This window comes from Hyaena hyaena, unplaced genomic scaffold, assembly GCF_003009895.1.
Source record: "Hyaena hyaena isolate Hyena2069 unplaced genomic scaffold, ASM300989v1 scaffold_189, whole genome shotgun sequence".
NCBI classification, from domain to species: Eukaryota; Metazoa; Chordata; class Mammalia; order Carnivora; family Hyaenidae; genus Hyaena; species Hyaena hyaena.
In genome coordinates this window covers 1,900,544-1,927,040 of record NW_024080821.1, presented here as the reverse complement: position 1 = coordinate 1,927,040, position 26,497 = coordinate 1,900,544, and the positions used below count along the sequence as shown (strand labels likewise).

At 48.8% G+C, this 26,497-nt stretch overlaps 1 protein-coding gene across 3 annotated transcripts in view; it reads right to left on the bottom strand.

Annotated features, from left to right (window-relative positions):
- Positions 1-26,497, bottom strand: part of MSI2 (musashi RNA binding protein 2) — a 387,255-nt gene that overhangs the window by 256,737 nt on the left and 104,021 nt on the right. The window lies entirely within an intron of this gene.

Sequence of the window (26,497 nt, the reverse complement as noted above, 5' to 3'; positions counted from 1 at the left end):
CCAGGCGCACAGAAGCCCACACCAAAATGCTTGTTGGATGCGAAAACGAACGGACGTGGTCACATTTTGGAATTCCACCAGTTCCAACTCAAAAAGAGAAGTTCCATGATACAAATGGTTCAGAGAAGGAACCAAACATCATAGGTAGGAGCCAAAAGTAAAACAGGAAAATGAATCTTATTCTGAACACTGACTTTAAGCTGTATGTGTGTGTAGGTGTTTTTTTTTTTTTAATGTGACAAAAAAATGTATTTAAATGTTAGATAAAAAAATTTTAAACCTCAGTGGGTACAGGGTCTCACCAATTTGGTTGCACAAGGTAAATGCCCAATGTCTTAACCTGATGAGAGAAATTCTATCACAAAGCACATGTATATCAAATCATAATGCTTGCGCACTTTAAATATCTTAACAGGTTTGTCGGGGACACCTCAATAAAGCTGAGGGAAAAATGTTTGATGAGACCATTTGAATAAAAGCATGACTGAAGGGGCCCCTGAGCATATGACTTCAGCTAAGGTCACAATCCAGTGGTTCATGAGTTCAAGCCCCACATCAGGCTCACTACTGTCAGCCTGTCAGCGCAGAGCCCACATCAGAGGCTCTGTCCCCCTCTCCCTACCCCTCCCCTACTTGCACTATCCCAAAACCAAATGTAACAAACAAATAAATAAACAAGAGTGCCATGGCTGAGTGACACCTGGGGGCTGAGTGACACCTGGGTGGTTACTGGCAAGCTGTGTGCTGAGGAGCACTCCCCAGGGGCTTCGGTCCTGCACTCTGCACTGTGAAGTCCTGGACCAACGCACCAATCCCACCTAACCCCAAACTCCCACTGAGCAGGAAGCACGATGGCCATGGAAGGAGACGCTCAGACTTCAAGGAGCTCACACTTTGGCTCAGCAGCTTCCGGAGGGGACACATGTGCCGCCACAGCCCGTTGACGGAGTCCCATCTGGAACGTCCCCTTAGTGGATTTGCTGCACTATTTTAAGAGGACATTGTCCTAGCAACGCCACACACTTCCTGTTGCCTGTGAGAGCCAGGCGGTGGTTGCATGAGTGTTCAGAGCTGTGATTTAGTGCTTTTCGGCTCTCTCCAGATGAATGGGAGGCGCGAGAAGATAAGGTGCACATTCTACGAAGGCCATTCTATGAAGATCCCACCCACACCCAGCGACAATTCCAAGAACCTCTCGTTAACTACTGGGCATCTTATTCTGCTCCCCCTGGTGGAGCAAGGTCACCTTCCCGTGAACCTCTCCATCCCTCCCCAGGTTTAAATCTCTCCCTACGCTCACTGACTGCCAACTTTTACCACCTAACTTGCCTAATGTATTCACTCAACAGATACACGAAGTGCTAGGTGTGGGAGCCCACATTCCAATACAATGTGGAATTTAATCCACTATAAAATGGAGATACAATAATTAGCCTACCACGCGAGGTTTCTATTAGGACTAAATTAAATAACATATGCCAAAGTGTCTAGCAGGACACCAGGCAGATGCTAGATAAGTGGTCACTGTAACTGAATCCAAAGTCAATTACTAAATTCATCCTTCAAGCTCAGAATGAATGGGCGGCAGAGAGACACCTTGCACAAAAATCTTTGATAAATCAACTCTTGGTGCCCCCATTCTCTTCCACTGTAATTTCAAAACCATTTTCCTGCCTCTCTATGTGATTTCAGATGGGCAAAGACTCCCAATAGTTTCATTTCAGATTTTTCATTCTTTTCTTTTTTTTTTTTTTTACCCATCCAAGTAATTGAATATCTATAAAGAAATACTAATCTGATCCACAAACATGCACCAGTGGCGTTCTGAACTTCAAGAAACTCTGGAAAAAGCATTCCATAAAATGAACCCTATGGTCCCATTTATACATTGGTTAGAGCCAGGTGGGTATAGAACAGGCCCTATTTATATTCCAAATGTTCACATGGACCCAGATAATTAAACGAGTAACGTGTCTTCACTCCAAATAACAGAAGTCAACAGAATATTCATTCCCCAGTAACTGGTTAAATGAAAAGGTCCCCTCTTACATGCTCTACTGTTGCTCAACAGCCGTAAACCTGTCAAGCCAGAGCCCTAAACACTGGGGCAGACACCCAGCCATAAATCTACACAGTCCAAAAAAAGTCTTTAAAATACTTTTTTCTAGAAGGATGAGAAATCCCAGGCCCCAGACGCTGCACCGAAGTGTCCTAAGTTACTAAAACATCCTCTCCAGGAACCAGCTCAGATAGTGATGGATCCCATCCTTCAGCAAACACTAAGAGGAAACTGGTTTAATCAAAACCTTCCAGACGTGAAAAGGCCAGTGGGAAGATGTGTAACACTCGGTTAGCTGCTCACCAATGTCTTGGCTTTGGGAGAGGAGAGCATGGTTGGGGGCCGACAGGCCTCCGCACGGTGACCTCTCCCGCCAGGGGCACGCCGGGGGAAATGGGAGTGATTTACTTCGGGAATCCTGACGGCAGTGCTGCTAAATGGACTGTGCACTGCTTGATGATTTGCATTCTGAGGAGGGACACCGGAGGCAGGCAGAGGACTCTAGAATCACACATCCTTCCTTCTGTTTCCCTTCTACCTACTGAGGAGGACAGGATGAAGGCGAGGCTGCCCGTTGTGTCCAGGCTCTTGGTGGGACTGAATGGAGGCCCTCAAATTCCCAACCATACTGTCAAAGTTTCTGTGTCCGATTGCGCACGTGGGTGTGCATGTGCACGTGTGTGCATTTGGAGTAACTCTCTAGTCCCGACCCTTAGTCTTGGCTTCTACTTGCCCGGGGAACTGACCAGCACCTCCAGAACTTTAACCCTCTTCTGCAACAGTGAGCAGGACAGGTTACCCACTAGTCTCCCTGACTCCATAGTCCTGTGCATTATAAAAAGTCCTCTCTGCCCACAGTGGAGAGAGCCACCTGTGTTTTCTTCCTGTGCTAGGCCCTTTGGGTAACTGTTTCCTAACCCACAGCCTTCACACCAATACAGTATTTAACCACACAAAGCAGGGGAAGATGGCCGTCACACACCAAAATGCCCAGGTGACCCCCACGGGGGCCCCAAATGGAAGGAGATACCCATCTGTTCCAGAGAGGGCTCACTCCAAAATCCACCAGGAAAGTGATCCTAAGTGTCCTTTGCATGAAGGGTTGGGTTTTTTTGGGGGCGGGGGGGGCGGGGGAGGAGTTTGCAGAAAACACTTTGTATGTGAATGCTTTCCACTCTTTTGAGACACCAGATACCCACCAAGAACCCTACACCACTTGGGGACAGCCACCTCCCCTAACAGATGCCCTTAATTTTATAATCTAGGGCAGCACTCTGGGAAGTGGTGTGTGTGTGTGTGTGTGTGTGTGTGTGTGTGTGTGTGTGTAGCACGGAGGGAGGGGAGTGTTCAGGCTCTCACAAATCATTGCCGTACATTCTGCATCTAGACCCGTAATTTAACTAAACACCACTGCTCTCCACACCTCTTGGCTCCAGAAAGAAAACCCCAGCACCCATTCCAGTTTGGAAAATTGCTGTTTACACATCAGAACTGGCCAAAGCTGGCTGCTAACCAGAGCTGCAAAGAACACTCCACTTTCCTGCTTCTAACCAAAGAGCTGCTTTTTTTTTCTAAGTTTCAAAAAATCCGTTTAAAAAAACTGTGTTTGCATCTGAAATGGTCACTCAGAGTGGGGCCACTGGTTGTATTTTTATAAGAGGATAAAGTAGATAAATGCGAGTGTATGTGTGTTGAAAGCAGAAGGGAGGTGGGTACTAGAAAAGAGAAATTACTGTGAAAGATGAGATTGACGGGGAAACTTAGCTCCAAGAGCTTTGCCCCAAAGATATTAGTTGTCACACAGGAAAACAACAGTAACTGCAAATGTTTCTCATCCTGGCAGATGCATGGAAAGGCAAAAAGTGGTTCTGGGGAGTCCTGAATGGGTAGGAGAGAAGCCCAGGAAATGAAGTCAGCTCTTGCCATCACCATGCTCCTGCAAAGAGCTCAAATTCCCTCTTTGGAAAACACCTGAGCCATCTTCACTGACCAAGGGCTCATCTACAGAAGCTCTCCCATCTGTGGGCCCCAAGGGGGGAGACAGCCTGGGAAAGATGAGAGAACAGTGAGGTCAGGCAAGATTTTGCAAACCTGTCTGTCATCTCCATTATGCAGACGGAAAAATCAAGTCCTAGCAAGGTGGCTCATGTGTTGGTTAAAGGGAAGGCGACGTGACACGGGAGAATGGACACGCTAGCAGATACCATACGATTCCATCCAAGAGTCTGAAACCAGTAAACACTCTGTTCTTCAGACTCTAGGATAAAACTGTGTGTTACCATCAACTGCATGTCGATTCTCTGCATCTGAAAATTAAGCCCAATCTTTGTACGGCAAAGACACTATCGAGGCACTAAGATCGCAGAAGTCCTGAACTCCACAGCTCCATTCCACAGGAAGGTTCCTCCAAGGAACGTACCCTCTGAAATTCCCAAGTTCCTCCAGTGGTTTTTTTCCCCATCCTTGCCTCCTCCCTCTAAACTAACACTCTTGCTACCAGCTCCATTATATCTGAATCTGGTGGCCAAACTCACTTAGTAGATAAAACCGGAAACCAGGTCAGGTACTAGAATCTTCTCCAAATGATTCCACAGTCATATGTGGAAAAAGACCATAGCGGGCCGACTACTGTGTCCACCTAGGTCTTCAGAAACAGAGCTCTTTCAGATGTAATCGGTTAAGAATCTTGAAATCATTCTGGGTATGGGGTGGGCCCCAAGTCCAATGACTGGTGTCCTTACACAGAAAAGCCATGGAAGATGGAGCCACAGCATGAAGTAAGTGACAGGTCTACAAACCAAGGAACACCCAGAGTTGTCGGCAGCTACTAGAACCGGGCGACAGGCATGAACAGTGCCGGAACGAGCCCTGCCGAACCCTGATTAAAGACTTCTGGACTCCTGAACTGGGAGAGAAGATCTTTCTTTTGCTTTAATCCACCCGGCTGTTCTGGCGGCCCCTAAGAAATGGATATGAAGGACACTACAGCCCTGGCCTGGCCTTGCTTGGTGAGCCTGGAGCAGGAGCTCACACAGAAGTCCCACCATCATGGAGTAGGGCGCTACGCCGACACGTGTGACAATCTGCACGCCCCCTCCCACAGAAGGCAGGCCATACTCATCATGCTCAGAATGGAGCCCACTTGGGATTCCCTCTCTGCTTCGCTCTCCTTCCCCCCCCCCCCAAAGCACTCTGTCGTGTGTGTGCTCGCTCACTCTCTCTCTCTCTCAAATAAACATGGTTAAAAAACAAAAAATTAAAATAAAATAAAGTTTTAAAAGGATGAGTGGATAAATGAAGTGTGGTATATCTGGGTCATGGAATAGTCTTCGGCCACCAAAAGGAACGAAACACTGACACATGCCACAACACGGGTGAGCCCTGAAAACATCATGCTAAGTGAGAGAAGCCGCCATGAAAGGCCACACGTGGTGCAGGAGTCCGTTCACGTGAAGGTTAGTAACAGGGACGCTAGAGAGATAGAAAGTACATCAGGGGCTGCTCAGGGCTACAGGAGAGGGGTGAGGATGGCTGTAAAGAGTATGGGGGTTCTTTCTTGGGTCATGATAAGGTACTAAAATTGACTGTGGAACAGCGCCTGGGTGGCTCAGTCGGTTAAGCATCCGACTTTGGCTCAGGTCATGATCTCACGGTTTCTGAGTTCAAGGCCCGTATCGGGCTCTGTGCTGACAGCTCAAAGCCTGGAGCCTGCTTCGGATTCTGTCTCCTCTCTCTCTGCCCCTCCCCTGCTCGTGCTCTGTCTGTCTCTCAAAAATAAACATTAAAAAAATAGTTTAAAATTGACAGTGGAGATGGTGCACGTACATATCTGTGATACACTAAAACCACTGAACTGTACTCCTAAATGGGTAAATTGTATAGCCTATGACTATCTCAATAAAGTTGTTCCTTTTTGTCTGTTTCATGATGGGCCAAAAAAATCCTTAAATCGAGAGTCTGACTGCAAAAAGGGCTTAAAGGAAACCCGAGGCTCAAGAGCGTGTGCTCTCCCCACTGCTTCACCCACCAACTAACACCACGGGCTTGTGCTCGGATTCACCCCTTGCTGACCACTGGACCAAGGTGTAACAATATTCGATGTTGCCAACTGCAGAAGTTAATTTAACTTCAGAGGAAACTAATTATAAATATAACCCCAAATGTTTCTTGGAGCTCTCTCTTCCCATCTATAGCTATTAGCCAGAGACCACTAGGGTTCAGGCTACAATTTGGCATTCCCTCTAAATAGCTTTAAAATTGGAAGAGGAAAAAAAATAGCCTTCATCTATATGGGGCTAGAATATAATTTACACACAATTATCCGACATAGTCGGGTTACAACATTACCTCTGATTAAAACAACAGTAACTCACCTGAAGGAGAACGTGATCTTGTAATGAAATGATCAGCCTGCCTCCAATGCCCGCTCCCCAACACCTCTGCCCTCTCTGCCTGACTCCCTCCCAGGCTAATTTAAAAATACCGCTTCCTCTTACCCCTGGGGGGAAAAGCTTCAGCCCTCTTGGGTGACCTGTCCACAGACTGGTATCACAGAGTAATATCCTCGACGACGCACTCAAACAGGGGGCTCCGGGAGGTAAGAGAAAAACGTGTGGAGATGGAGGGTTGCCTTGGAAAGCACAGGAAATTAAGGACCACAAGCCACGCGTCAACTGCCGCTGAGCGAGGCGGCTGGCCGGCCGTCACCCCAACCCCAGGCACCCAAGTTGTTCTGTGTCCGCAGGGAGGCTCTCCGTCACTCCGTCCTTCTTGGAGCCCCCACCCACTAATGGGACAGAGCGCGTCCCAGGAGGCCCCGGCAACTCTCTCCAGTGTTCTAATGATTGCTGATACGCAGATGCAATTAAAACCCATAATCTTTTACAGTGGCTGTATTAAGCGAAATTAAGTAAGTACCCTTTCCTGTTACGGAGTGTGCATGGCAGCCAGGCCTTTCTGCATACCAAGGAGGCAGCCCATGCGGATTCTTCATGAACCTCAGACAGAGGTGGAGCTGGGGGGCCAGCTGGGACGGCACGGCCGGGGTGAACGCGGTTCCCTCCACCTGCTCCCGTCATTCCCACTGTGGGGCCTGGTGGAATTCTCCCGAAGACCTGGAGGATGCCTCACTGAGGGGCAGGGCCCTGGAAACGCTGACGCCGATGGTCAGGGGCCCCAGGGCTAACACAGAAGTCCCAGGTGATCCGGCCTACAGCAGTGAGCCAAACACACAACGACCATGACTTTCAAACATGCCCTCTCTGTGCACCTGCCTGCATTTTCAGGCACATGTGTGCAGGCGGAGGCAGACTAAAGAACATCCTGGTGGGTCAGACGAGATTAGGTGAACTCTCCTAACGGTTCTGTCGTCACTTTGCCCCCTGAAAATTAGGCCTAAAACCCTGGCCCAGGTAGCATAAACTGAAGCAGCACATGTGGAATTAAAACCCCAAGAGGGCCGCCCACAGGGGTTCCTCACCCTCCGACAAGGGCAGGAGCCCAGGCCTCTAACACAGACCCCTCGCGGGCCTTCTTCCCCGGCTCCAGCCTCCAGGGCGCCCCAGTGCAGGCTGAGAGGCGCCAGAGGCCTTCTCGAGGCCAGGGGCTGGGGGGAGGGATTGCTCAGAGCTCCCCTTCCTACCTCCCAAACTGCTCTCTCCTTAAAACAGTTCAGCTGGGTAGCAACCACCTGCCACACGTGTTTTCTCCACAGAAGCTCAGCGCTTCCCAGTTTGCGGCCGCCAGCAGTAAACACCCAAGCCTCGCAGACCGCCTTGGGGGCCCTGCCTCCTTCCTCCACGGGGTGCTTCGGAAGGAAACCTCGAGGCTGAGGAGCTATGGCTGAAAGTTTGGCTGAGGAAAACCAAGCTTGGGAGGGTCCTCTGTGCTCTGCCTTCTGGGGAAGATGGCCTGAGACAAAGAAACTTCTAGAACCCGCCCCGGTAAGACAGGACCTGTTCTCCCTCAGCGAGGACCAAAGAGCTCTTTGGTCTTCGTAGGAGGGGAAGCACAGGAACTTTGCCAGCAGGCGGGCTCTGAAGCCAGGGCGGCCCATCCCCCAAGCCCTCCAGTTGATTCCGTGAAAGGAACAAATGGCAGCCTTAACCCTTAGCCTTGATTACCTTCATTAGCATATTTTAGATGCACGAGGCAATCAGTTCTTGATGAGCAAGGTCTACCTAATGCACAGAGCTGGGCCAGGCTGCAGGGAGCGCCCGGAGCGCCCCGCAGCACCTCACATCTCCTGGGGCATCTCGTAAACCTAGCAACGGCAGCCCCACCTTGGCGATGCTGATCTCGTGGGTCCGCAGTGAGGCCCGGGCATCGCTAGTTTTTAAACATTCTCCAGAAGATTCTACGGTGCCATCAGGGCTCTAGGAGAAGCGGCGGGAACCAGGGAACACTGGTGCGAGTCCCAGCTCAGCCACTTCTTTAGTGTAACTGTAGGTAAGCCATGTGTAGAGTGGGGCAATAGCTAGGCATTGCAAGGCGTGTCGAATGTACCTGGCACATAGTAGGGTCTCAAAAAGGGACTGCTGAATTACAGGAGAGTGACACTAGAGACCAAGGGGTATAAGACGACAACTGTGGAGAACGGGCTCTGGCGGCACAACATCCTCGTTCATTTATTCTCTCATCAAAGGTGATCTGAGGACCTACTGTGTGCCACGTGCTGTGCATGTTAAGTGGAATAAGATCTGGTGTCTGGTCTGACGGAGCTTCCTGTCAAACAAGAGGCTGTGTTACGGTAGCAAGGGGGGCTCTGGGAGCTCAGGGCCGGGCATGACCTGCAGCCTGAAGGTCAGCGGCGGGCAGCCAGGAAAGAAAGGGGAGTAGGGCCTCCCCAGCAGGAGCAGCAATATCTTCAACATTCACTGCAGGATCCAGTGGACCTGAGCGACTACAGCCAAGGTGGCAATGGAATGCAGGGAGGACAGGGGCCAGGCCGGACAGGGAAGGCCCTACAGGCCAGGGGCTGAAACAGGGAAGCCACTCTTCACTCAGGCCAAGACAGAGAAAAGCAGGGCCATCGTGGGGGGCTGGTTCACGCTAGATGTCGGCAAGGAGGCCTGGGCAAGAGTGAGAAGAAAAGCAAGGCACCAAGACACCATGGGCCTGGGGTCAGTTTCCCATCAGCAGGGCCCTGCTCCACCATTCCACTGTTCCAGAGACATCGGGCCTGGGGCGGTAGAGGGGTCAGGGGGGCAGGTGGGGGAGGCGTCAGGGGAGATAAGCACACTGCACCCTTGGCATGGTCGTCTTTGGAAACACACTTAGCCATCTGTTAGGTCATAAATTTTACTTGTCAAGAAAAAAAGTCAAATTTACACACACACACACACACACACACATACACACCCCAGGATGTGTTGTCTGGCCCCTGCCAGTTGCCACAAGTAACTTCCTTTGAGGGCAAAGGGGAAGCCAAGGAGCATTTGCAGTGAAAGAGAGAAGCCAAGATAATTATGAGCAAGTCTTTCGGCTATTTATTAAATGTCTTACCCCTAAAGGGATGGAAGGCGATCTTTCTAAATCCGAGAGGGTTCTGGAGGCTGAAGAGGGGATCAGATGTGGAGACTCTGAAGGTGGGAGGGCCAGGTTCCAACCCCAGCACCCTGAGCCAGTCATGTGATACAGTAGAAAGAAGAGCAACCCAGGAAGCTCAATCACATGTATACTACATGACCCTGACCCTGACTGAGCTTCTCTGAACTTGGGTTTCTCCTTCTACTAAATGAGATTAAAAGAGTTAACATATGGGCCCCTGGGTGGCTCAGTCAGTTAAGCGTCTGACTCCGACTCAGGTCATGATCTCGAGGTTCGAGGGTTCAAGCCCTGTGTCAGGCTCTACGCTGACAGCTCACAGCCTGGAGCCTGCTTCAGGTTCTGTGTGTGTCTCCCCTGCTCACATCCTGTCTATCTCTCACTCTCAAAAATGAACAAATATTTAAGAAAAAAATTTTTAAAGAGTTAACACATGAAATGCATTTAGCATTGAGACGGAATGACAGGCACACAAAAGTTCCCCTTCCCTTCCCCTCACCCCCCATCAGGTCACCTCTATCTGCTTGGCTGTGAGTAGGGATCAAACCTTCCCTGCCTGTCCCCAGGGACTACACAACAGACAGAGAAGCACTTGGAAAAGGCATGAAGCATACTCTGCAAACCCAATGACTCATTACAACCGATTGTGCATCTCTCCAATTTCTCAGGCACCACGCGAAATCAGCCCACCTCCAGCACTGGCCCAGGGCAACCACGGTTTTCCAAGGCTGATGGTGCTCCAGCAAAATGGATGCCATCGCAGTGCAAAAGCAATGTCTTTATCTGCCTTGCCCTAGACAGCCCCTTACCCTATGAAGAGTAACAGACTCTTCCACATAGCAAGGTCATTCTCTATAAGAGATAAAACTGACCAGGCCTCGGAGGTAATAGTATTTCTCTGCTACACCCATATCGTAATATGTCTGTGTTCTCCTCCTGCCAGGAACATATTTCTATAAATCCTCACATAACAGAAAACTTTATTTTCCAGAGGGACAAGCGAGGGGGGGAAAGGAAACAACATTCGCAGCAAAAACATCACCAATCAAACTGAACGCAGTCTGCCAGGAACTTTACTAAATGTGCAGTGTTACAGATGTTTTATAGTCATGTTGGTCTGTTCTATTTAAAACCCTTGCATTGGGCCAACCAAACAATGGAAAAGAGAGAAAGAAACAGATCTGTTCCCCAGCGTGCCCAACCCAGCTAACTGGTCTGGGCTGGATGTTTATTGAGGCAAAGAGGGAACTGGGGACCTGTAGCTGTCAGCCAAAACGTGGGGGGCTCATTTCGTAGTTCCCTCTGGAGAGCTGTCAAATCAGCCACACGGCCCAGCAAATGGTGCACGGTCTCTCGGAAGGGCCCTTCATCCTGGAAGACCAGGGTCTTCTATGGGAAAATTGCTCTGCACCTGGCAAGTGCTTAATAAAATCTGGTTCCCTTCCCTCAAGGAAGAACAATCTGCCCAGTTAAACCTCATTTGTCCAACAACACTCCTTCATTCCCCTCCACAAACATTTGTTCGGTGCCTGCTGTGCAAAAAAGGTACTGAGCTAGGGCTCCACAGCCAATGCACTATGGTCAGGACACAGCCCTCCTCACCCTACCCCCGCCAGAATGGAAGCCTTATAAGGGAGGACCATGGTCAAGCAACCCCCAGAATGGAAGCTTCCTAAAGTTAAGGACTTTTGTCTGTTTTGTTCACCAGTCTATACCTAGTACCTAGAAGACTGCCTGGCATACAGTAGGCACACAATAAATATGGGCTGAACAAATGAGTGAATGAATATTTCCTGCCCTGAAATACCCAGTCTGTGGATGATTCCAGGTCCCGGAGCACCACCTCGCTTCCCTTCTTTTCCCGTGGGTAATTCTGAGCACTGCTTGTGGCTGGCACAAGGAGATCAAAGGCTTCATTCCTAAGAACAGCTGGCCAAAGTTCTATTCAAGAGCAGACATCCAAGAACAGACAGACTGCCGCACTGGACAGTCCTGCTGGACAGAGGCAGAAAAACCTTCCCCTGCTATTTAGACACACACAGCTGGCGATCTGTTTGTTAGAGGCATCTTTACTTATAAGAAGGACAATTGATGACTCGGGATATGAAACCATTTAAAAGGTCATGTGAAATAGAGAAGGGCCTGAAATACCCAGTAATCACAGATTCAGCGACAACATCCAGGGTCTGTATCACTAGGCCCTGGTTAATTCCATTCGACACCAGACATTAATGACCACCTAGTTCCCACCAGCCCAATCTAAACGATTTTTCTTAGAGCTCTCACATGGGCCTGACGAAAACACACAATGGCAGAAGTATGCAAAAAAAGACAGAGGGATCAACACTAAACCTCCATCAGGAGAGTCAGAGAAGGCTTCAAAGAGGAAATGCCTAACTAGGGTCTCAAAGGGCGAGCAGGAGTCTTCCAGGAAGACAAGAAAGAAAAGCAGGCAGAGTCACAGCAGCATGAAAATACCAGTGTTTCAGGCACTAACAGTTTGGCACTACCAGAAATTAGGTGGAAAAGAGAGTTTGATGGGAGATAAGGACAGAGGCAAGGGTTAGATCACAAAGAGTCTTGTAGACCATAACTGAGGAGACTAACCTTCATCCCCTTTAGACAAAGGGCCAATGATTTTAAGCAAAGGAATAACATGGCCAGCTTTGTATTTTAGATAAGTCACTCTGTAGAAGACAGATTGGAGCGCTTGCAAATAGAGACCGTAAGAACGGTTAGAAGCTTATCATAATAGTCCAAGATGAAGGGACCTTGAACTAAAGCAAGGATCCTTTGCATAACAAAGCAGGAAGAGATTAAAGAGAGAGGAGACAAAATTATCAGCCCTGGGTAAAGGGCCAGATGCAGAGACGAGGGAGAGGAAGTCACCAATCGAGATAAGGAACTCAGTAGAGGCAGGTTTGCAGAGGAAGGATAAATGTGTTCGTTTGGGTACATTAAATTTACAGTGCCCATAAGACAATTCTGTGTATCTGTTCTGGACCTCAGGAGAAAGATCAGGACAGAGGACTCAGAGTGAATGCACTAGGTGCAATCCCAACATCTTTTGGAAACCCAAAGAACCAGTAGAGAAGCAAGAGCAAACTGTCTCACCAATTATGGCATATGGCCCCTTGGTCTACGTTCCTTCCCTTGACTATGAGTCAGCCTGTGATGGCTTCAACCAGCAGAACAGAGAAGAACAGATGGTGTGTGACCTCCAGTACTGGGTGACAAAAGGTGCTGCAGCTTCCAGCTTGTCTGCCCGACCGTGTACCCTCGGAGTCCTGAGCCATGGAGTAAGACGTCCAACTACCCCAAAGCTGCCATGTTGTAAGGGAGCCCAGCTACACAGACAGACCACCTGTTGGAACTCCATTCTTGGAGCCATCCCTGCCCAGGCACCAGACGTACGAGTGAATAAGCCTTCAGATAATTCCGGCCCGTTGCCAACAGATCACCATCAACATTTAAGTCTTCCCAGCTGAGGCCCTAAACACGGCAAACCACAAACCAACGATCCTGCTGTGCCCTGTCCAAATTCCTGACCCAGTTAACTCCCTGAGCATGATAAAATAGTTGCTTGGGGCTGCTAAATTCAGGGGTCATTTGATACAGAGCAATAAAGACTGTTACGCCAAAGTTAGGGCGTTTCAAACGGAAGGGGATGGTCAATGAGTCCAGCAACACACAGATTTCATAAAGACGTTTAGCAAGGTAAGGAGGCATTCGTTGTCAAGTTTCACCAGCTCCACACCTCAGGCACACCTTGTCCCTGACCAATCTCAGTACGTGAAGTACCAGCAGTAGGCGGGGCCCAACAGCAAACTCCACAATGCCCCATGAGTAACCCCCACAGAGGCCCAAGGGCATGCCAGGCCCCGGAGTGGCTTGGCAGTCTGTGGTTAGTTCGGAGCTTTCACTGGGAGAAAAAACCTTCCTGCAGACGGCAACTGGCACCGAAGATTCACCCTTGAAGGGCAGAACTGGCCCAGGGCACACTGCCATATGCTTGCGGTGGTCAACTCTGCCCTTAGAAAGGTAGAAGCCTCTAAAAGTCAGGTTTTTTTTGTTCCTACAGAGAAATGGTTTTTATATTGGTTACCACTGTAAATATCAATAGTTCCAAGAGGCCACCTTACAGCAGCCATCTGTTTTAGAAGTGCTTTCTCGCCCTCGGCCAAAGGCCCTTTTGTGTTCCTGTGCAAAACCTGGATTTAATACCCAGGGTACATTTGAAACTATGATCATCTTGCATGCTCGTTCTCCAAGCAGCCCTGCACCTCAGGATAGCTCACTTCCCATCCAGTCGGCAAGTCTGGACACCCAGAGACAAGTCAAGTCATTGCGGGAAAATGTGGCATTCCTCTCCCTGGCCACAAACCCTCTCCCCCTAAAGGCCTGCTTGGTCTTCCACTCTCTTCCTGCTGCTCATAGGCCGTGGCTCCCCCAAACCTTCTCTGTGTCCCAAAGATGATGGAGGTCAAAGGAATGTGTTAAAACAAAGAGACTTAGCCACCTGCGGGGACCCTGCAGAAGCCTCCATCTGTACAAAGAGAGACCCAGAAACACAGTAAGAGTCGGCTGTACAATTAACCCAGAGGAAAGACCTGATCTTATCAGGCCCTTCCTTTGCAAAATCTCATCACAGGAGATTTGCCTTAGTTTTCACTGTCCCTTAACACAATTTCTGTACAGCTATCTGGAATGAAACCCTGTGGGAAGAGAAATGAAAAGAACTTGAGCCACTGTCCTTGGCGAGGCTGGGGGTGGGGAGGGTGCGGGCTGATATTTTAATCAGGGAGACGGGACATCTGCAGGGATACTGAAAATCATCGGCACAGTCTTCAAAGTTTCAACCTTTGTTCCCAGGTTCCAAACTACCCTGGCAGCCCGGCCTCCAGCGCTCTCTCCACATCACCCTGCAATCACAGGCTCTGACCAGGGCGCGCACTCCCATGTCCTCAGGCCTGCCTTCCAGCTGCCTTAGGAAGTTCCGCACCCAGGAACTCCCTCCACAGCTCAGTCCCATGTCTTTGCTCAGATGTCACCTTCTCCACTAGGCCTTCCTTGCCCGACCTATTTAAGAACTACAACAACTGCAGCAAGCCCCCCCCCGCCACCGTACCCACGCCAGCACCCCCAGACCTCCTCCCAGCTCATGCTCTGACACACCCTCTGATTTACTTACTTTATCGTCTGTCTCCCTCCCACTGGAAAATAAGCCTCATGAGGTCAGGGATTTTGTATGACCCAGTGCCTGGGTCATACGTGACATTCAGTAAGTGCTTGCTGAACGAATGAGTGAATGAATGAATGAATATTCTGAAGTGTCCCATCTCCCTTCAGTCACCATGAACGACTTCTTTCTCTGCACCTCTAGAGCGGGCAAACTGCTCCCAAACAGTGGCAATCTATTTCATTCCACATCCCATTATTAGTAGATATTTACCCATGAGGTTCAAGTTCCTTGCAGGAAGAGACCATATTTATTCATCTTTGTATCCCCCAAAGCAACAGTGGTGCTCAAGTGTATAATCTATTGAATCTAACTTAAAAATCAAATTGCATGGAAAAGAGGCAAAGAACACACAGCTAACATAGCTACGTACCTATGCACGGGGCGAGAGACTCTGAAAATGCCAAGATACGCAAGATACACACGTGTGAAGTCCAATATGACGGCCACTAGCCACATGTGGCTACTTAAACTTAATTAAAATGAAGTGTCATTAACAATCCAGCCTCTCAGTTACAATCAGTCCCATCTCCAGCGCTCAGGGGCCAAAGGCCCCTGGATGGCACACAACGTGCATCCCCTTGTTCTACTGGGCAGCAGTGACACAGACAGCCCTTGCCCTCGACATCTAACCCTCTAGTGGGGCCCAGGGGACAAGAACAAGGAGGACCAGGAGAAAAGATATGCTAACCAGTCTAAGGGAACCGAAGACGGCTTCAGGGTTGAAAGGGGGCAGGGGTCACTGCCTGGGGGAAATGCAGCAGCAAGAGACGCTTCAAGGCAGGGACAGAGATACTTGAGAGGACCTTGAAAACTGAGTCAGGTTTTCTGTGCAAAAAAAGGGAGGTTATTCCAGAAGCCTGGAGAAAGAAGATCCGCGTGTGGAGGGGCTCAGGGGCACGGTGCCTAGGGCACAGGTGCGTGGGGACCCGTGTGATACGAGGCTGGAAGGGCCCAGGTGAAGCTGGAACTGGGAGTGTGAGCCGTGGGGAACGGGACACGGGCGAGCACAGAGCGGGGACAACGGGGAGGGACCACCAGAGACAAGGCCACAGTGAAACCAGACGAGGGGCCCTGGTGGAAGGTGGTGGCAGAGACAGAAGCAAAGAGACAGACTCGTGGCAGCAGCAGGTACGTGGCCGGGCAGCCAATGACCCTCCAGGGTGACAGAACATCCAAATTCAAAGGAACTAGGCTGCTCACAAAAGCATACCCCACCTTAGACTGCAAGCAACTGGAAGGCAAAACCCACGTTCACCTGGGGTTTGTGAGAGGGGCTCACGCACCCACCCCCGGGCCACCAGGGTCCGTCCACTCCAAGTCCAAAAACCTGCACGTTGACAGGATCCTGTGCCAGCCAGCCTGGCGATGTCTGTGTGCTCCTGAGCCCGCTCCCACTTCACTGTCACTGCCATCAGGCCAGAAAGAGCTGGGCCTTCCCAAGTTCCTACCCCGCGGGCACTGGCATCCCGCTCCCAACCAAACTTCAAGCCTGGCCTCAGAAGCTGCTGCTTTCAAAGCAAGGGGTACACAGTCTGTTGGAGTTGGGCAGGCGGGCTCTCCCGGCCCCTCCTGGGCCACCCACTGTGGGTTAAAGACTTATTTATGCACACTCTGGGGGCTCAGTGTGGAACGGTTCCAGACACAGAAGGCGGCCTTAACCAGGTGCTTAGAATTCAGGGCACAACTTGGTTAATGCTACTGTGGGGCTCCATGAAGCCCTGGATGCATTTCGGCAAACAGCTAATAATAAAAGCAGGAGGAGGGGAGAGGTGGAAAAAGTCAACCTGGCATTTTTACAGGGGATCATCCTCCTCCCCACCCCCCACCCCGGGCACCTTTGTGACAACTTGCTTCTATCTCCAATTAGCCTACGTTCAGCAGCCAATATCCAATACGCGAGGCCCGCTATTCAAGAGCCTTTTATCTAGCATGCACATACTTTACAGAGAAGAAAAAGGAAAGGATTTCTAAAGTGGCCAGGCCAAAAAAGACTAAGAGGATTGGGGGGTGCTGTATTCAAGAACAAAGAAAATTCTGGAAACCTCCTGAAAGGACCCTGCCTGCCTCTTCCTATTAAGCAATCAAGAGCTGACAGAGCGCCGGACACAGAGCCGCTGAGGAGTGTGGGAGGCCGAGGGCCACACAGGGGGCCACGCTCCTCTCCCCACAGCGTCCAGCCGTCCCCTTATCGCCAGCATGCAGGACGGAGCAGGGCCTCTGCCTGCGAGCAGGGGGACTGTGGCGAGAAGTAAAAGGCGGCAGAACCCAATCCGAGAAGTAACTTCCCGACAGGCCGACAGCTGACATTCTGAAGTGAACACAGGATGTGCCAAGAAATTATCAGGCCTGGCTTTTCTCTCCCTGATAGATGACAAAGCAAAAAAGAAGAAGAAAAAGAAGAAGAGGAGGAGGAGGAGAAAGGAAAGAAAGAAAGAAAAAGAAAGAAAGAAAGAAAGAAAGAAAGAAAGAAAGAAAGAAAGAGAGAAAGAGAGAAAGAAAGGGAGAAAGGGAATAAACAAACATAGCCACATACATCTCATAAATCACGACTTTTATTGGCTGCTTCACCACATAATAGTAACAGTCAAATTGAATAAAGACACCCTTCCGTAAAGTAACAGCTCAGACACCATCTCCCCCAGCCCAGGATGGAGGGAGGGAGGATTGAACTTTGAGATAGAAGGAAGTTTAGTAGAGATGGGCAGTGGCTTTCCTATTTTATTCTCAAACCATGGGAGAAGTGGGGTGACAGGGAAGTGAAGACACAGAGGAGAAGTAACGCATGAGTGAGGGGGGCAGGATTTCGCAGTCAAGGGCATGGGGGTGGATATGTCCACTGAGCAGATCAAGAGTGAAGGAACCGCTCGGGATGGGTGTGCAGAAAGCAGGATGAAAAGTCTGTGGCTGAACCCCACTGGAGGAATGTCAGACTTTGGGCCAGCGGCTCATCACGGGGATGTTCAACCCATCATACAGGGTCACTCGCACAGGTAACATGGCGGCCCGTGTGGTGACAGGAGAATGCAGCTTCCTCTCATTTTATATTCCCACTTGCTGTGAGTCCACGGCACAGTCAGGGAGAGGGGCATTCAGTGTGCAGCATGGCCACCCTTCCTCCCAGAAAGGCTGGCTCACTGTGGAACCTCCTCTCCAAATGCCCATTCTGAAAGCTTGACACACCGATACCCCTACGCCTGGGAGGCTAAGACTAAGAAAGGACCTAAATAAGGTATTCCTTTGACACCTCGGCCTGTGGGACACGATCAGTGACAGGCCAAGGGCTCTTTCTGCCAAGCGGGGCCCTTCTCTGTCCTACTCATCTGAAGAAATTAGCTTTGCAGGGTTTTTAAGTGATTTAATGATCGCATTTCTTTCCAAATTCTGCCATTTGCAGAATCCAGAGAACCAGAGGTATGGTAAGAAGATGAGTTTCAAGTCCTGCCAAGATGAAGGGCCTGATGCTTGAGCGCAGATCCTCCACACATGCAGGCTGCGCTGACCTGCACGGGCTCATGGGCCAGCCACCGCCCCAGAGCCCCTGCCCTTTCGCAGATACAGAATTCCAACTCAGGAGCCAGCCACGGTGACCCAACACTGGAGGGCCATGCAACAGACCAGGAGCATTTCTAAAGAGCAAACGCCATGGAGAACAGGACTCCCTGATTCAAATCAGAGCTAAAGATTGTCAGGCTAATTCCTGAGATGGGGCTTGGTCAATTGCTTCCTCTCTGACTCTATCCTAAGCACCTTCAGGAAGGCACTTACGGGTCAAAAACGATACCTGAAATGACCCCACGCCCCTACTCTCCCTCGGGAGAGAGGAAGGGGAGTTGGGGGGAAGGCAGACCCTCATTCACATGTAGGTGTTAGCAGCAAACATGCCATAAGGCAAAAGGCAAAAATTCTCGACTGGGGTAAGCAGATGAGAAGCCACCATTTGCCTAAAAGGTCAGGACACCATTTCTGAAATGTTAATGTTTAACCAATCAGCTGCTCATCAACGGACCACTCTTCAAGGGGGTTAGGAAGACAAAGATGGGCCTCGGTGTTCTACTTTCTGTGGCCTAAAACTTAAGTGGAGTGAAAAATCACAAACTAAAATCTAGACCATGGGTGAATTCACCGGAGGGAGGCTTCTTCATCTCCGCAACACAGGGTCACAGAGAGGTCAAGAGCTCACATGCCCATTCTTGATGCATTTGACTGTGTGTATCGTTCAGTGACTCCCTATCTAGGGGAAGGGATCTGAGCGCTGGCTGGTGGAAAAAGTGATATTCTGCAGTTGGGTGGCAACCGACAGAGCCAACTCATCGTTTCAGAACGCGATGTTGCACTGAACAGAAGCAAGAGGAAAGCCTTATTGACAAACAAGTCTAAGAGGGCTCTTGCACGACCCAGAGGACACAGCAGTGAACTGGGTCCAGGCCTGGATTTGGCTCCCAACTCCGCCGCCTGCTGGCTCTTTGACCCTGAGCTCAGTTTCCCCATCTATGAAATGGGATAATGTTTCTGATATTTACAGGCTCAAATCAGATTACGTGTAAACGTGTTCTGTTCACCTGAAAACAGTGGACGTTATCAGTCCTGTGGACTCACCAAGTGACTCACCCAGCGCTCTACACAAACATGTGATTTCTCTATCTCAGACATCCTATAACTAGGCCTGAGAGGGGAATGGGAAGAAGGACTCTAATCCCACACGGGCGTCAATGGCCAACCACCAAAAGAGAAATCATCTCTCGGGAAGATAAGGAAACCACGCATCGCCTGATGAAAGCAGGCAGGTGAGGGCAAGCTTCAAGGCAGGTCAGCCTGGCTCAGCCTGCATTCTTGGGCAGCAGGGGAGGAATCAGCAAACGGGGCTCAGTGTGCCCCTGCTGTGGACACAGACGGCCTTCAACTCTAAGGGCCACCTGTGCAGAAGGGAGAAGGAAGGAGGAAGGGGGGGCGTGGCCACCCTCACCTCTAAATTCACCCCCATTTGATCCCTACACCAGCTCCCCGTTCCCGCCAAGCTGCTGTATCCAGGGGTCCCCAAGTGCACTTTCTCGGAGTGGCCTCGGTGACTTTGTCCTTGCTCAAAAGCACTGCCTTCACCCTCAAGGAAGTCTCATGCAGGAGCATGGGATAATGTCCCACCAACATACCTCCATCATCACCAGTATGGCTGGCTCATGGCTGTGTGTCAGGCACTGCCAGAAGCACCTGACCACAGTGCATATCTAACTCCCACCGCAACCCTGCAAGGTGGGAACTGTCACTTCCTCCCCTTGATGGATGAAAGAAACTGAGGCACAGAGTAAAGGGCAGAACTAGAATATGAGTCCCAGCAACGTGCTTCTGCAGTCGACACCCCTCACCCATTAGTCTACACTACCTCTCTGGAACACTGTCGGCGGTGTGTCCTGTCTTCCCTGCCAAGAACGCAATGACTGGGTGCCATTTTTTATCAAGCACATTACAAATTCTGGAAAGACAGAGAAAGAGGAAGGACGGGAAAGGAAGGGAATGAGGGATGCAGGAAAGACGAGGAAAGGCAGAGCAGAAAGGGGAGGAGCCAGCAGAGGGAAGGGGTATCATGTCCAGGCTGTGGGTCCCAGAGTCAAGAATCCAGAGCTGGATTCCTGTTGAGACTGGTGCCAAGAGTAGTCGAGAGTCCCAGCCCTTCCCCGAGGCAGGGGAGGCTATAAAGTCAGAGAAGCAAGAACAGTAAGCAGTGGGACTGAGAGAGCCTGTGACACCCTCCCCTTTCCCCACAGCCCAGCTCTGGGCTAAGCTTTTTATGGGCATTATTCCATGTAATTCTCCCAGGGATTCAGGGATTCAATGAACTAAGGTTCCTCATCATCCCCATTTTACAGCTGAGGACACTGAGGTTTCCAGATGTTAAATCATATGCCCAAAGCCCAATGTCTAACGGAGCTGAAAACCACCCAGCCCTGTCCAAAAATCGCATTGACATGCAAGCTGCCCAACTGCAAGCTGCCTGCTATCTGCCAGCCCCACATATGGATGAACACAGCACAGAACGACTCTAACACCAAGCCATCCATCCTTAGAAGACACTGAGCAAGGGGCGCCTGGGTGGCTTAGTCAGTTAAGTGTCCGACTTTCGCTTAGGCCATGATCTCGCAGTTCGTGGGTTCGAGCCCTGCATCGGGCTCTGTGCTGACTGCCAGCTCAGAGCCTGGAGCCTGTTTCAGTCTGTGACTCCCTCTCTCTCTGACCCTCCCCTGCTCACACTCTCTCTCTCTCTCTCTTTCTCCTAGAAATAAATAAAACATAAAAAAAATTAAAAAAAAAAAAAAAAAAAAAAAGAAGACACTGAGCAAGGACGGCCCGTGCACAGGAAGCTGAGGAATCCAAGGAGAAAACTGAAGACAACAAGGTGCCCGTGTGACACTCCTGATGAGGAAGAGACCTGTCTGGAAGATGTCACTCAAGGTCAGCAGAGATTTCCACTGCAAGCCCAGGAAGGGCCACCTGAAAAGAGCTTACCCACCTGCATCGAAAAGGAAGGTCCTCTGGAGACAGAATCAAATTCTTCCTCGGTCTCCTCTCCCTGCTCCTTGCTCTACACCGCCAAGCAGCATGTTCAGAAAGAGTTGCTAACCCACCTGACCAGCTCAAGGCCTTAGCAGGTTGCCAATCATTGGCTGCCAGGGACTTAAATCTGCTGATGGCTACAGTGCATGTCATTACTCGCTGAATTTTGACCCTCTATCCATTACTCCCTTCCTTCCTCTCCCATGAGTCCCATTTTCAATGTCATCATGCTGGTGTTCGGGGCTGTAAACACTAGGCACTTGGCAGCCACACCAGAAGTGGACAATGGCCAAGAATAGCAAAGAATGATGTCCCATCTGCATGAGGGATTCCCAGGAGTGACACGAAGTCCCAGCAGAGATACCGAAGACATGGAAACCAAGATGGCCATTCCAGTAGCGTGTAGGGCCTTTGTTCTGTTTGCCATCTTGACTAAGGCACTTCCCAAATGTCAACAGTGTGTACAATAACTGTTAAGTGGTTTCCTTGATAGATCAGAGACAAAGATCTTTCTAAATTTTGGATTTTGAGAGGGAATGCAGGGTTTCCTCAATAGGACGAAAGAAATCTCAGAAAAAGTTCAGGAAAAAAAATTTTTAGTAAGTTAAACGTTTTGTGACAACTATTGCAAAACAAGTTCAAGAGCTGGATCTGGGCCTGAGTGGGCTGTCAGGTCAAGTCCTAAATTACCACAGACTACTTATGCCTATTGTTGCAAAAATGCAACAGAACTTCAAACGACATACCCTAAAACAATACAAGGTAGTACTGCCCATCCCATGACAATGTGTCTGTACATGGTAGTTCCTTTCTTTTTTTAAATCTTTTATATTTTGTACAATCCTCTATTTTTTTTTGTTTGTTCCTACTCTGCTAGTCTACCTTCCATGACTATAACACAGAACTTAAGTGCATCTGATCTGTTTACAAAACTGATGAGGACTCGTGGTAAACTGATGTCTGTCATCCATTCCAGCATCCTCCCACAAGTCTTTCTGCTCTGCAAGAACTGAGAAACCGAGGAGCATTTCAGACTCTCTTGCAGCTAGATGGAAAAGGTAAGTGTGGACTCTGAGCTTCATTCAGTTCCTTACTCTGGCAGTACATCCAGGGAAGTGTTTGGCCCTCTTGCAACACCATCCTGGGTGTGGGCTGACTCTTCTCGGAGAACCTATTTTGCTGGAGGAGACTGAGGCAAGGCAGCAGCCGGCACAGTGCTTCTCACAAAGGCAGGGTGGCTACGGTTCTGAACCGCAAAGCTGCAGCATCACTTCGCAATTTGCCAAGTGGCTTTCAGGTGACAGAGGAGGGGGCAGCCACTCGGAGACCCAGATCTGCTGCGCGGCTCCAAGACTTGTTTCCCAAAAGTGCAACCCAGAGGTTTTTCTCGATCACCTGATGGTTTCTGCAACCAGTTTAATGCCCTCTCACGAGTTCCTTTCTGCTGAAACTAGAGAGGAGTGGATTCAACTCTCTGTAACTGAAACCGGACCCAAACTTGGCCTTTGTTCTTGTTTTTAAATGTAGATCAGTATCTTCATTGAAAAAGAAGGCAGGCAGGCACAGGGGCGCCTGGGTGGCTGAGTCGTTTAAGTGTCTGACTCTTGGTTTTGGCTCAGGTCATGATCTCACAGTTTGTGAGTTCGAGCCCCAATTAGGCTCTGTGCTGACATCGCAAGGCCTGCTTGGGATTCTCTTTCTCTCCTTCTCTCTCTGCCCCTCCCTTGCTCACTCGCTATCTCTCTCTCTCTCAAAGTAAATAAATTAAGAAAGAAAGGCACAAACCAGAACCCTGAAATTTCAGTAATGTTTCTAACTGGCTGGGTGACATGAGACAAGGTACTTACTAATGGTTCCTGGGCCTCAGTTTTCTCACCCAGAAAATAAGAGGGTGAAACCAATGATCCCCAAGGTCCCTATCGTGCCTAGCCTTGAGAGGTTCTAAATTCAGATGTCCTTTACTTCCCTAATCTGAATTTACTTTTGCAATCAGTAAGATCAGTGCCCCTCAAATAGGGGGGAGAAACGTCTTCATTCTTTTTTTTTTTTTAATATTTTTTATTTGTTTCTAGGAGAGAGAGAGAGAGAGAGAGTGAGCAGGGGAGGGTCAGAGAGAGAGGGAGTCACAGACTGAAACAGGCTCCAGGCTCTGAGCTGGCAGTCAGCACAGAGCCCGACGCAGGGCTCGAACCCACGAACCACGAGAACATGACCCAAGCGAAAGTCGGACACTTAACCGACTAAGCCACCCGGGCGCCCCAGAAACATCCTCATTCTTAACGTGGGACACCAGGAATCCAGGCCAAGAAACTCTGCTTCCACCTGGGGCTGAAAATTTCCTTTGAAAAACAGTCTACAGTGGGGGAGGGGCATGGGGAGGGTGAAGAATACTTTACAGTTTCTTCTGGAAAGGGAAGTGGTAGTATTGTTTTCTGTATTGTTTATATTTTCAAAACAGAAAGTTCTCCTTGATTCTTTGTATAATTAAATACACAGAAAACAAGCAACCTTTTTTTTTTTTTTTTTTTTAATTCTTTTCTCAGAGAGAGAGAGACAGCATGAGCAGGGGAGGGTCAGAGAGAGAGGGAGACACAGAATCCGAAACAGGCTCCAGGCTCTGAGATGACTGTCAGCACAGAGCCCGACGCGGGGCTCGAACCCACGAACCACGAGATCATGACCTGAGCCAAAGTTGGAAGCTTAACCAACTGAGCCACCCAGGCTCCCCAAGCAACCTTGCTTTCAAATTTCTTTTTATCTGGCGCACCTAGGTGGCTCAGTGGGTCCGACTTCAGCTCAAGTCATGATCTCACAGCTGATGAGTCTGAGCCCTGCACTGGGCTCACTGTGGTCAGCGCAGAGCCTGTTTCAGATCCTCTGCTCCACCCACCCACTGCCCCTTCCCCACGTGCATTCTCTCTCTATTTATCTGTATGTGCCATTCCCATCCCACCCACCCCCAAAAAACCACAGATCCATACATTGACCATGATTATCTCTGTGCAGTGAGATTTGACAGACATTTATTTTCATCTATATACTTTTGGACATCTTCCAAATTAGTCACATTTATTAACCCAGCGAGTCAAAAGGACAGTGAGGAGCCCCCGGCCTCTGTGCAGGTGGCTTCATGGAACGGTTACACCCAAAGTTCTGATTCAGAGGAAAGCTATTTCCATCCTCAAACCTGGATAAATGTTAACCAAGGAAGACAGACAGGTGGGCTGGTCAGCCTGCTCGAAGATAAGCAGGTAGGTAAACAAATAAACTCTACGGAGACAGATGTACCAAACTGCACTGAAGAAGGGGGAAGCTTAAAGAATAAATACAGTGTAGGTCGAGCAGAGAAACACCGGTCTTTTCAAAATTAAGTCTTACGAGGCAGCAGAAATAAGATGTTTACCATAAACGTGCATCTATTTTTATAAAAACTAGTTAATTTTTTTAAACTAATTTCTCAAGCTTCTGGCATGGGTATAAAGTAGTACCATCCTCCTTCTGGAGTCAATTAAGATAAAAATATATTTTATAAGAAGATTATAAATATGCAAGTACATATAATACATTATGTATATTTTTAAAATATACATCATGTATATTTTAATGCATTATGCATGTCTATTTTTTCAAGATACATATATACATAAATTCTCCTTTGAAATATCGATAGCCTTGAAACCAAAAATTCTGCTTCTAGGTATATGTTGTAAAAAGGCAATCAGAGATATTGATAAGGCCTCATGTACGAGCATGTTCACCAGTATTATTTGTAATTATAATAAATCATTAACAAGCTAGTCAACAATAGGCTTTGGTAAAATATAAACTTGTAAGTCATAATACAATGCAGACAATAAAAACCATACCATAAAAAATAATTAATTATAAGGGGAAAGTTTTCAGGATATAGATGTAAAATGAGGTTGGTAAATAACTTATGTGTGTATAAAGCTTCTATTTTTTTGCCGTGAGAAAAGGATGGGAGAAAACACACCAAAATGTTAACAACGGTCATCTCTAAAGGGTAGAGTCAAGGAGAGTTTTGCTTAATTCTTGTGGTTTCCCACAATCTCCCCAAGATTTTGTCACTGGAGTAGAGCAGAAGCTGTAATAAATGTTCTAAATCAACAAAGTACCCAGCTTTCCTTTCTGTAAAAGCCCAAGTTGGAATGAAAAGCGTCTTCTTATCACAGACCAATCTCGTAATTTTACCCCATCAACTGTCTGAATGCAACAAACATCACGCATTTGCCGTGTTTGTGGCTGGTGTAGTGTTTTACGTGGTTTTTAAATTAATTAATTTGAGTCGCAAGCATTTGAAATGAGACTATTTTATGGGGCTGAAATTTACATTTATCTCCCTTTTTAAAGCCCATTTAGCAAATTAACAAGAAAACAGCAACATTCAGGGAAGTTACTGCACCCAACCACACATGTCCTGTTAAGAGACAGTAACTACGAGATTCTCATGAGGGTCAAATGATATTGTCTTATAAAGAACTCTGGGGGAATAAACACACTTAAATAAGTAGTAGTGAAGTACTATCACTATCCTTAGAGTCCAGCTGCTTCGTGACTTTAACTCTTTGCAAAGCGAGGGAAAACTCCCCATGATGGTGGCATCCTGCATGGCTCTGGGTAAACACTCCTAACTGTCCCCATGTGATCTGTCACCCCAGATAGGTTAGAAATACAGCTCCCACAAGGAAAATCAATGCAGCTAGTTGCTGATGAGTTTTATCTATAATCAAAGCAAGTCCAGCAGGGTCTCTACTTAAAACAAAACCTTAACAGAAACATCCTGTGGTCATCAATGAACACCCCAGAGGTCTCAGTACTGAGCCGACTGTCTTATGGCTAATTTCCAATGACACATGTCCCAAGATCTTGGTCTCTCTGGGCAGAAAGGGATATCAAAGAGCAACAGAGGAGACAGGTGGAAGGAACATCACGGGGCAAATGCTGGAAGCCAAAAGGACTTTTAAAGGGGCCCTTCCTCCCACTGGGGCTCCATTTTATTACAAAACAGAATGGCATTTCTTCCATTTGGAAAGAGGTATGTCATCCAACTCCTTCCTGATTCAAACTGTCCTTTCCCACAACCT